This window comes from Numida meleagris, chromosome 6 (assembly GCF_002078875.1).
Source record: "Numida meleagris isolate 19003 breed g44 Domestic line chromosome 6, NumMel1.0, whole genome shotgun sequence".
Lineage (NCBI taxonomy): Eukaryota > Metazoa > Chordata > Aves > Galliformes > Numididae > Numida > Numida meleagris.
This window is the reverse complement of record NC_034414.1, coordinates 19,996,462-20,008,325: the sequence shown is the minus strand read 5'-3', so window position 1 is coordinate 20,008,325 and position 11,864 is coordinate 19,996,462. Positions and strand designations below refer to the sequence as shown.

At 36.3% G+C, this 11,864-nt stretch overlaps 1 long non-coding RNA gene across 1 annotated transcript in view; it reads left to right on the top strand.

Moving 5' to 3' along the window:
* The window catches only part of LOC110401840, a 119,040-nt gene continuing 108,832 nt past the window's right edge, over window positions 1,657–11,864 (top strand). Inside the window, exon 1 of the long non-coding RNA XR_002440650.1 lies at window positions 1,657–1,760. This is a non-coding gene — a long non-coding RNA (uncharacterized LOC110401840). The remainder of the gene's footprint in view (window positions 1,761–11,864) is intronic.

Genomic DNA, 11,864 nt, shown 5'->3' with positions numbered 1-11,864 from the left:
GTGGAACTTCCTACGTCCAGTTTGTTGCTCCTTATTCTTTCACTCAGCACAGTTGAAAAGAGCCTGGCCAAAAAGTGTTAAAATAAGTATGAGTGCAGCCTTTGGGAAAGACGTTCCAAACTATTTCTTCCTCTTGGGATCTCAAAGTACATGGCAATCCACTCCAGTTGGAACAATTTAATGGGGACATCAGAGAAGACTGCTGTTAGAACATTTTCATGGGGACATCAAAGTAGTTACGAAGCACAGAGGATGTTACAACAATTAGAGGAAATTTAAGGCAATGAAGTCCAGGAAATTATACAAAATTCTCTATTTGTTGTTAATTATCTGAATGCAGGCTCCACAGCTGCCTTACAGGAAATGAATTCTTGCTTGAAGAGCTTTACCCAGTTTTTTCCAAGTAAGGACAAATGACCAACAGCAGCAAAGATTTTGGAGCAATGTTCATGATGTGAGCCTTTATCTCATTGCCAGGGCTTTTGCAGTAGCTGAGGCTGAACAGGTTAAAAGCTGGGATATCTATTTTATTGTATTTTATTTTGAAATAACAAGAACTTTCATGAGTTCAGTATAGCTTGTGTATTCACAGTCTGTGAGATGGCAGTAAATGTTCACAGGCCCTATCTTATAAAGAATATTCTTTACTGTTTGTAGTTGTAGTTCTCAGGAATGAGCAGTAGATTAAATGTGTAAACTCACGTTTTTAAGGCACACTGACTCATGTTTAGCAATAACTTTCACAACTGACAAAAGAGAATAGATGCAACATATGTTGAGATTGAGATCACAACTTTATAATGATAACCTTAATGGTGAATTTTGCTGCCTGAATATCAATTTCCTCTTACAAAGGGCCACAATCCAGAAGGTAATGAATTCTTTCGGCATTGTCAGAGGTTCTCAAGGTTGCTTGGGGTCTAATGGAGATGGCTTCAACATGGAGTACTGAAGGGGAGTCATTTTCATACAAATGTTTTGTGCCTGAAGGAGTAATTCCAGCAAAAAAAGACTGGAGAAGCTACTGCTGTCTGCTCAGACATTATCAATGACATAGGAACTTTCACCTCCTCCTGCACCTGGCCTCTTCTACAAATCTAAACCTGAAACAAATGCACTATCCCCCAGGGATCTCCTAGCAAGGGAGCACCATGTGTGCAGTGGTGCAGCTGTGCCAGCAGATCTCAGTCTGGGCACACTGCAGAGGGCAAGCAGGGGAGCAGGTTTCAGGAGCCCATCAGTCAAGAAGTTCCTGTAAAGTCGTTCTTAATTTGGCTATAGCAAACTGAAATGCAAAGCCATGGGGAAATTAGGGCTCTCAGTGTAAACGTACGTCAGCCCAGTGGAACTGAGCCTAAGCACAGCTCTGCAAGATAGCACAGCTGCCTACAGCTCCAAAGACAAGCCTTCATGAAGGATATGTCAACACCAGCTCTTTACAACTCCCGTTGCTGTATTAGTCTAATAAAAGTTCAAGTTCGACCTGCTCAGCCTGATTGTATTAGTAGTCACTATGTTTTCAGTGAAGTGATTTTTAATTATCCTGCAGTATGTTTACTCAAAGACACAGAAGCAGAAAAGCAGAAAAAAAATCAAATATTTCAGCTCAAAGATTTTCTTTCTGTTTTTTTTTGTTTGTTTGTTTGTTTTAGAGACATATCTGCAGGGACTTCAGCTCATGGAACTTAGAAGGGGAATTAATTGATAGAAGGACATCCAGAATCTCGTCATGTGTTTCCTGTTGTTTTGGCCAGCACCAGGTATGGGTTTTCTTGTATTTCTTAGGAGAGACAATTCTGCAGGCTTGTGGAATTGCCGTCAGAAGATTTTTAGCAAAGACTCTTTTTCAATTTCTTAATTTCAATCTGTTATCTCTATTCACCTATTTTTCACTAAGCTAAATATACTTCCATTTAAATGTTAACATTTTTAACATTGCCCGTAGTGTTTTCTTTGTGTATGCCTAAAGACCGTTGACTTCTACACTATGTTGAGTTCATTACTTTCCCTTAACTACTTTAGTCTGCCTATCTCTATATAACAAAACGTACATAAACATAACACGGTATCAGAGCCGCAGTAGCCAGCTTTTACTGCAGATACAGAACAGCATCTAACACTGAGCTGTGGAGTGGTCCGCTACATAGTCAATTTGTTTCCCTCTCTTCCTCTAATTATGCATGTCATGTTTACAGTCCACAGTGAGATACAAGTATGTTATAAAAACTAGACCATTCTGAAGTATTTTCCCTGTGTAATCACAGGTTTGAGATCACATTGCTATCAGAAAGGTTTTAATACAGTAATATTTTTTTGATTTTGTGCTGTTCTCCAGAAATGCTTGGCAATAATCATTTTCCATTCCAAATTATCCTTCTATGCACACATGTTAATTGACTGGTTCATTTTTTGTTTCACAAGAGGGATTTTATTTTGGTTTGGGGGACTGATTGCTCTGTTTGCTGCAAAATACTTGCGGAGATTTTGTAAATTTCATATCTAAGATATAAGATTCAGATGTGTAATATAAATTGGTTGTTATGATCAAATGAAAATGGAAATCACAGAGACAAGGTTATGTCTGGTTTATGATGCATCTCTGTTTTAAATACTATTTCAAGGGATGTAAAGCTAGTAATGACTCCTGAAATACCTTTAGCATGTTTGTTACTTGTCTGTAGTTGTGAGGGAGAGATTCATACAGCAGAGCAGGGCAAAAGCTTTTCCTGTTCTGAATTTTTGTTACCAGAGCAACTAAAATGTCTGAGAGAAAGGAGGAAAAATAAACGAGGCTTGAAAGTTATGCTGCTCAGTTGCTGGGAACTTTCTAGGATACATTAAATATATTTAATAAAAATGTTTATGATGTGAATATTTTTTACAGCATGATAAGTGATAAATAATGAATTAAAATAAAATTCAAAATTAATGAATCTAAAGAACTGAAAGCAGTAAATTTTGATATCACAATATTATTGAGGGTGATTCTCATTTTGTACTGTGTTTTATATCTATTAAAATCCATTCACTTATATCTAGTAGAGCTATGTCAGCGAAATTCAGTTGAAGATGCTTCTTGCTAATAGTAAAATAATAATGAAAGTTTTAAATAAATGTGTTTTACCATTTTAAGGTAAAATTCCCTTGCAAAATGATGGCGCAAAGAAGAACTAAATTGACAAACACTTTAATTACTTAATAGATGGAATTTGAGAGTAGATCTAAAGAGACAAATGAGATTTAGCTAATATGCTCAGAGTAACAATTTCATTCTTCATTAACATGATTTTGTATCTTTTTGATGCTGGCTTTAATGCCTCAGCTGAAAACAGCTTCAGTGCCTGTTGCAAGCTAGTATTTTATCTCAGTGTTCATTCTGCAGGAAGAATGACCCTCACAGTGCTTAATTGACCACAACATTTCTCCAGAATGACCTGGGGTAGTCTCAGAGGTCTCCCATGCAAGTAGGAGCAATAATCATTGCTCACAGAAGAAATTGAGTGTATCATTACAGAGTGCAGTGATCCTATTCCTAATGGGCTAAGTGAAAAAGGAAGGAGGATTTTTAATTTGAAGTTTCACTGTATTTGTCAAAAACAAGGCAAAACAAAAATGTGAACTGTTCTGATGTTATTTTCAAGATGGATTTGTACTCTGGAAATATTTTTGCTCTCACCACTTATTTGGGTTCATAGCCATGCTCTTGCTGCCACAGATAACACCAAGGTCACACAAAACTGCACCAAGTAAATACTAAATTCAATCTCCGTTTGATCCCCTTCCCTGTTAAGACCCCTCTGGCAGCATGCACTCTTCTAATCCTGCAATTACTGCGCCACATGCATCTATTTATTGTATTCACCTCACTGTGTACGTTGTTAGCTAGTAAGTCTGAGACACATACAGTGACCTCCACAGGCAAGTCATGCCCCTGATTAGTACAATATTACGTCTATTTTCTGTTCAATTTCTCTTCCCCGGCTCCCTTGCTGGAGCCTAACTTCAGCTGGATGCTTGATCTGTCTGCAGCAGGCCACTACCAGGCAACCAGGGACCCCACTGCAATTACAAGAAATCTTACCAAGAAACGAATAAAGACTCAATTATGAAATATTTTACATGCAGGCTGCACATTGGCTCTGCAAATGTATCACCCCCTATGAGCATAGTGCAATGAGACTGGAGATTGGCTCTCTAATACAAGTTTGATTTCAGCAAGATAACTTGTGGGGCCATTTTTCCCCTTCAAACCAGCTCCTCTGGTGATTATCTGCTCCCCTTGCCCTCCACTCCCATTTAGTTTGATTCCTTTTGAATACCTAAGTGTCCTAGACGCTTTCCATGGATTACTCTTCAGCAAACTGAAGAGATAATTTTGGCTTAGTAATATATCATTTTTTGATGGAAATGGAACCTTGCCCATTTTTCTGAACTTCCTTCTCCATTACTAGCACAAAATGTAATAGGCGAAGATAGTTTGATTTGAACCATCTTGATATCTTTTTGAAATAAACAGAAGAAGGGGCTCAAACACCTTTTTTCTTCCATTTCCTTTCTCTTCCCTGAGCAGGAAGGACATGTATTTCACAACAAAAAACTTGAATTAGAACTCAAGAGAAAATTTACTGAATGCATTTTCTTGCATGTCTCTCTTAAGCAATTTTCTTGTTTTGGATATGTAAGTATTTAAAATGAGAATGAATATTTCTTTTTCCACTTTGACCTTTATTTTTTCACTATAAAAGCTACTGAAATACCTCTCTCAACAGAAAAGTATGTGTACAATTCATGTGTTTTTGACTTCTTGAGGGGAACAGAAGTCTTGAAGTAGTTTGGTACTTCTAGTGATATCAGAGTACGTAGAAAAGAGGAAAAAAGCAACACTAAATACTTCTGCACTTTGATGTTTTTAAATGAAAATTTATATACATTTTGTAAATTTCTCATCATGGCAGCTATCATCTTATTCACACAACAGATAATCAATTTTTTTTTTCTGTTCACAAATTGCCCCCCTCTTTCACACTCCTTCTCTAACAGGTTATTTAGATATTTTTTTTCCAAGGTAATTTCTGCTAATTTTTCTTGGTCATTGTGCAGCAATTTGATATCTTATTTGCAAAATTTTGCAGTCTTTCCAATAGGCATAGCATAGTAGTCATCATATTCTTTTGCTCTTATCAGTTCCGTTTACTTTCTCATTTTACCTGCTTAGGCTTAATTTTTAGGGCAAATAAAATTGTCAGCAGAAAATCATCTCTATTCCAGAATGAACTGCTGCCCCCAAATTTTCCTATTAAGTATTCTTTATGTATTAATACTAATAAAATTATGATGGACTTCTTTAAAATCTTGAAAAAAATGTTTGTGTTTTTGATGAATATTTGTATATTTAGCTTATTTGTAAATGTTTTATTTTACTGGATTTATGATTTAATATATTCGCATTTACCTTGAATGTTCCTTAACTGTGCAAGTACACTAAAATCCACTGTTGTCATGATTAAATAGGCTAACAACATCACTTCATAGTTTTTAATGGCCGTACGTTCACTGCAGTTTGAGTTCAGACTTTCCTTGAATTTGTACTAATTTCTGTGTAAAACAGAGTTAGAGCTGACTTGTGAGTAATATTCTTGATTCAGAATCTTTTTATTTCGGTTTTTTTTTCCAAACGTTGTTGCTTCTTGTGCAGAAGGAAAATTAATAATGTAACAGGAATTTCTATTAGAAAGGGGGGAAAATCATAATTACTACATCTTATTACCAAGTTAAAACTTGGGATAGTAACTCTCTGTCAAGAATTATTTAATTATTTTTTCTCAAGTGCCCCCCAAGTCTGTTCTTGCTACTGCTTTAATGAATAAATCTGCCACTGAGAAAAGAAATGAAATTAGTCATTTAAAGAAGTAGGTCAGCTGCTCATTAAAAATGCCGTTAGTTTACTAGGATCCAAAAACACACAGAACTGCTATCTGCCTTTTCAAGTTTACTGTCCAGGCCTATTTGATGGTCCATGCCATATTTCAGCTTTTGTCTGCATGATCTAGATGGTTCCTGAGTGCATACTGTGTCCTTGGATTTCTCTTGCTTGTTTTAATGCTATTCTCTTCCATGATGACTCAACCGTGGACATTTCTTCTGTATTTTTAGAAATATAATACTCTGGCATAATTATCAGCATTTTTATTTTCTTCAAGACTTCATAGGTGTAATTTCATTGAAATTTAGGGCCCAAGGGAACAGCATGGACCTGCATCAGGAAAATATCAGGTTGGGGGTTAGGAATAGGTTCTTCACCAGAGGATGGTGCGTGTGGAGCTGGCTCCCCAGGGCAGTGGTCACGGCCCCAGGCTGCTGGAGTTCAAGCAGCATCTGGACAATGCTCTCAGACATAGGGTTTGAATTTTGGGTGGCCCTGTGTGGATTGGACTTGATTATCCTTGTGAGTCTCCTGAGTCTCTTCCAACTCAGGATATTCTATGATAGACATGTGCCAAATGAAAAGTGACTGAAGTGGAAGATTATTTTTATTTTTTGCTCTATGTAAAATAGATTGCTTGTTAAAAAAAGAAGTGGATCTATGATAAATAGATAAAAAATGTTTTTAAACAAGGTAAAAATATCGACTCTAGCTCATAGCCATTGAAGAACTTTGTATATAAGATGTTAGAAGCTGATTAAAGAAAATTGAGCATTGCATGTCCAGAATAATTGCAGTGATACTGCATAAGAAGGCTATGTAATCAGAAAAAAAATATATAAACTCCTATTAATTTTGCCATGAGCTAATCTCTACCTAACAGCAGTTAGAAATGTCCTCCAAGAGCAGATTATTCCATAACTGTTTAAAACTAGCATTTTATCATCTTTCTCTTGAAGCATCTAGCACTGTCATAAAAGGGATATTGGAACTGGCAGCCTGTTAGTCTGAGTAAAGTAAGGCAATTGTTATGATGCTGATGCTTTGTTCAAACAGCTAGACAGAATGTTTCTTAACCACAGTGTGCCTTTCTGTAAAAACGGTTATTGTCATGGCAACAGAAGTAGGAGAACAATTTTTCCAGTCTGAGCAGCTGTGTGACAGCTAGTACCCTTTCTTTGTTGTTTTTTTTTAATTCAGTGTAGGCACTCAATTCTTTAAAAAGAGAGTTGAAGATCATGTATGACCTTCTAGAGGATGAGGGAAAATGTTCTTTGGGAGGAATTTCACAGACACAGGCAGGAAGGCTTTTTAGGAAGCTACAGGTATGGCGGTGCAAAGTTTGCCATACTTCAGGAAGTCTTAGAGCTGACTGAGACAATGGTTTGCCTGCAGGACACAATGGAAAAGGAGAAATTGGAAAAGAATCCCTTTTTTTTACTGTTCTGTTTTCATTTTTCTGTATTTAAAAAGTTAATTAATCTACTTTATAGTCTACTAAAACTGGGATTGGTTTGTTGCTTGGATGGTTAAAAGCTTTTGGGTGTTTAGGGAATACATTGGGAGCTCTGGATTCCCTGCACAGCTGTGGCTGACTTGAGGTCATATCCATTCCTTCCTCTTCCCCTCTTATCTGCCAGATCTCAAGCCTGTAACTCTCCCAAAATTGAAACCTGCGATTAGTCTTCTCTTGAACCACAGCTGATAACGCAGCTGCGTCAGTAGCAGCTGCTGCTGTTTCAGTAGGTCCAACAGGTTGGATCCTGCAAATATCTCCATTCATGGACACACGACAGAAGTGAATTAAAGGGATGCCTAAGTAGTTTCTTCAAAATTCACTGTGGTTTATCCATTTCTCAAAGGCTACACGTTCTAACTAATGCATAAGCACAGTAAATAGCCTACATTCAGGCTATTGTTTACACCACTGGAAATTCCCCTCAGGCAAGCTATCTCCTGCTTTGTCACAGTGAAGTGACTTGACTTCTTTAAAGCTTTTATATCTCTAACTTGGGTGTCAATTCCTCTCCAGTGTCTCTTCTTTACTTAAGTTCTCACAGCCCACAGCCCTCCTTTGGCACATACACAATGCTTTGAGAAAGGAAAGCCACCAAGCCCAGATGAAAGCAAATGAAAGGTACCTTCTTTCAATTCCTAACGCAGGTACCACTGTCATAACTCCTTTGATGGCTGGTGCAGGAGGTTTTATTCGACTCCCTGATGTTGTCTGCTAATACTGAACCCAGAAAGAAAAGTAAATCTCCTGTTTCCTTTAACAGTGCTGTCCATTCAGAAGGGATTGCACTTAAAAAACATAAAGGTTATACAGACATTTTGTCACAAATATGAATGCTTTTCTCATGCTTTCAGTTATGAAGCTTGTTATTTTCTATGCTAGAATGAAATCTTGATCCTACTAAAATAAATGAGTCCTTTGCTGTTATCTTGCACAGAGCTAGAATTTCAGATTGGAAAATTAAAATTGCTTGAGAATGTTTTAAGACATTAATGAATCAGTTAAAAAAAAAAAAAAAACAGCACAAAACAAACTAATAAGACAATGAATGGTATTACCAGATTACTATCAGAAAATTCAAAACTGGAGAACTATTAATCTAATAAATAAAGAATATCCTTTTAAAATAGATAAAAATCGGGGATTGTAGCAGCTAGCTACTTCTCAGCAGCTTAATTAAACTATGATGAAGATAGGCTTTTCTCAGCATTGTTACTTGTGCTGTGTATATTTGAAATTCCAAAAATATCAATTGACTTCCAACTAGATTAATATTTTTCATTATTTTTAACAAAGTAATTAACCTAAAACACCCTCTAAAATCAACTTACTATTTATTAATCAGTAATACAATTGTTTAATGAAATATACTTACCAAAACAGAAACTAGGATTAGATGCAATGTTTTGACTGTGAGGCTTTCTGTGGGCTGAGGAAGAGAGCAAAAGGCCATGTATTTTATTTTCTTTTACTGCCAGGGGAAATTCAGGCAGCCAAACATCTTTAGTCCTTTATTTTTTTGTGTTAATTTTTGTTAATTTGCTTTTAACTTTCGTTATATGTATTCATTTAACGGTATCCTTTTTATTCAACACAATCTGAAAATTAACATGGATTCAGAGATTATAATTTACTTCACTGATGTACAGCCCTCATGCAGATCTGTTTGCAGAGTGGATCCACTTTTCCAAAGCAGTGCCACTCAATACATCTTAGCTTGGGATTGCTGAAATACCATTACTCATATGGACTGACAATTCTTTCAAATTTATTTCAAGTTCTTCCTTCTACTTCTTTGGGGACAATATTTTCAAGACTTTATGTGTTATCCCAATCCTTAACAGACACAAATCTATTTGTAAGGTATAACTAGAAAGACTTAATTGAAGAATTATGTGCAGTTTCCTTGTCTGTCTGAAAGCGAGGGGGAAAAAAGGCCAAGGAACTGGGCCCCAATGATGTCTTGCTTCCGAATGGCTTAAATAAAACATCTTTTTCTTTGCCCAGCCAGGAGACTGAACAATTCACTCAATTCCTTTTTCTATGTGAGGCAAGAACTATTGAGGTTCTACCATACATGGGAAGAACTTTGTCCAAAAAGAAACTACAGCATGAAATACCAACTTTTCGCATGAGAGCACAGCTCTCTTGCAGACCCTCTCCATAAATAGACTTGAATAAAAAAGCAAATCTGGAACAAAAGCAAAGAAGAAAGCACAGTATGGGTACCAGGGTCACTGACTTCTTTCTATCCACTGTCCCAAAATACAAGGCATATAATGCCTTGCTGACACTATTCAACACAAATTATGCTGCTGCTCTTGAATGTTTCGTTGCCTGAGTTCTCCACTCGTTGCGCTACTCAAACTCTGGAGAACATTCTTCATATTTTCCTTCAATCATAGTTTTTCACAGTTCTTTTTTCACACAAATGGCCTTTTTGCATATTTAAGCCTTAACTTGATTCATAAAGTTGAGAATCATATAACTCATGTTCCGAGAACTATGAAAACACTACACAAAAATAATTAAGGAGATATACACAATTTGAAAAATAAAGGTTTTCTGTCCTGTGACCAGAGACGTATTTCCTTTGAGCTCAGTAACTTCATCTGATTACAACAGTGTTCAAGACTTGCTTCTTTCCTTCTTTTTCTGGTGTCCAACTAGACAAGTAAGATTAAACTTGAGGAGAGAGTAAATTATGTAAGTATATCAGTAAGATGCTGATATAAATAAGAGGTAAAGCTCATGAAGTCAACACATTTAGGCTTGCTGAAAATGATGTGAGTTAAGAAGCATATTTATTGGGAAGTGCTCTCAGTACACTGAAAACATATGAGTAATGTCTACTAATATAAATTGAGAAAGAACGAACAAACTAGCTGGTTTTCACAGAATATTTTTGTACCTGAACGGGACATGCTGTTATTTCATAAGGCCAATAGCTCTTGAAATGGTCCAGGTTCAGAGACCTTTCAAACAAATTCCAAGTAGAGGGGTGCTAGTAAAAATAGTAATTATTCTAATGGATTTATATAATTTATATAATTTAGATATAATTTAAGTAGGGTATGTTGTGCAGTTTTCAGAGGAGCATTGATTGTACAAGGACAATGATTGTGTTGCACTTGGATTGTGTCTGTCACAGATATGTCCTTCAGGGTTCTGGTGACAGTTCTGGGCGTTGTGATTTTCCCAAAGGAACCATGTCTGTGGTAGGACGTGCTGACTCACTCACAGTGACTTCTCTGCGACATTCTTCTTTGTCAGAGTACTTGAAAAACACAAGATAGAGTGAGCTAGAGCTCTCATTCAGCAAGCAATTTATAGAAGAAGAACCTCTAGCATTCAAGAAATTATACAATCCTTTCATACTACCAAGGTAGATGTGAGAGTAATATTCCAATTTCTTACTATAAACTCATGAATTATTTTTTTTTCTTGAAAGTTTATGATATCATTGTATTTGTTAGTCAGACTTTTGCAAACCTGCAGCTTTATTTCTCCTGTTCAATGCCTAAGGATTTTAAACATTTCAGATTGCCTTTGTCTTTTAGTTAAGGTTATTTTAATTTGTGATGGCACAACTGAGATATTGCTTAAATAATGATCACTACATGATCATTTAGATTAGGCAGAAATTTAAAAAGGAAATAAACTCAGCAATCTGACATGCTGTCTTCACCATTGAAAAATTCTTTAGAGAATTTGTTTGGGATTCAAAGTGCCTTTTACTTGCAGACAGTCTTCTCCTAACACAAAGAGTGTAATCCTTTCCAGGTAAGAAGTCTAGCTATTAAATCAGATAGCAAGAAGATGAAGTAGGCTACAGTCATAGGAACAACAGACTTTTTCTAGTGGTGTTTAATTCTACTGGATGTTGTAGCCAGTAGTCACTGCTATTACTTTAAGGAACCTGTTCCCCTATGGGCTTAGAGTAACCCAATTTCATTCCTGATACAGCCAGTTTCAGTGGGAGCAGAAGAGGGTCATTCTCTGGGGGCCATGCTCTGTGTCCTCTTCTAAACTGAACATTGATATAGACTTCAGAAAGCAAATACAATGATCAAGAAAGCTATTTACATCAGTAAAGGCTCAGAACTCAAGATCAGAGTGAGAAGAATGAATGAAAAACTACATTCAGGTAGCATATTTAACACATTCGCAGGATTCTTATCTGCTTAGCAATATCACTACCTTATTTACACACAACACATGTCATTTTTGCATCTTTACAACAGCTCTGTAGATTTTTCCATGGAGTTTTTTGTGGGTATCACAAACTTGATATGACTATCTTGTTTAATGGCATCAAGTTTTATATAATAAATGTTGAACTTGTATTAAATTGTTTTAGAATGCTTTATGATATGCCCCATTTACTACCATGTCATACAATTTCAGCTAATCAAATCTAATTTC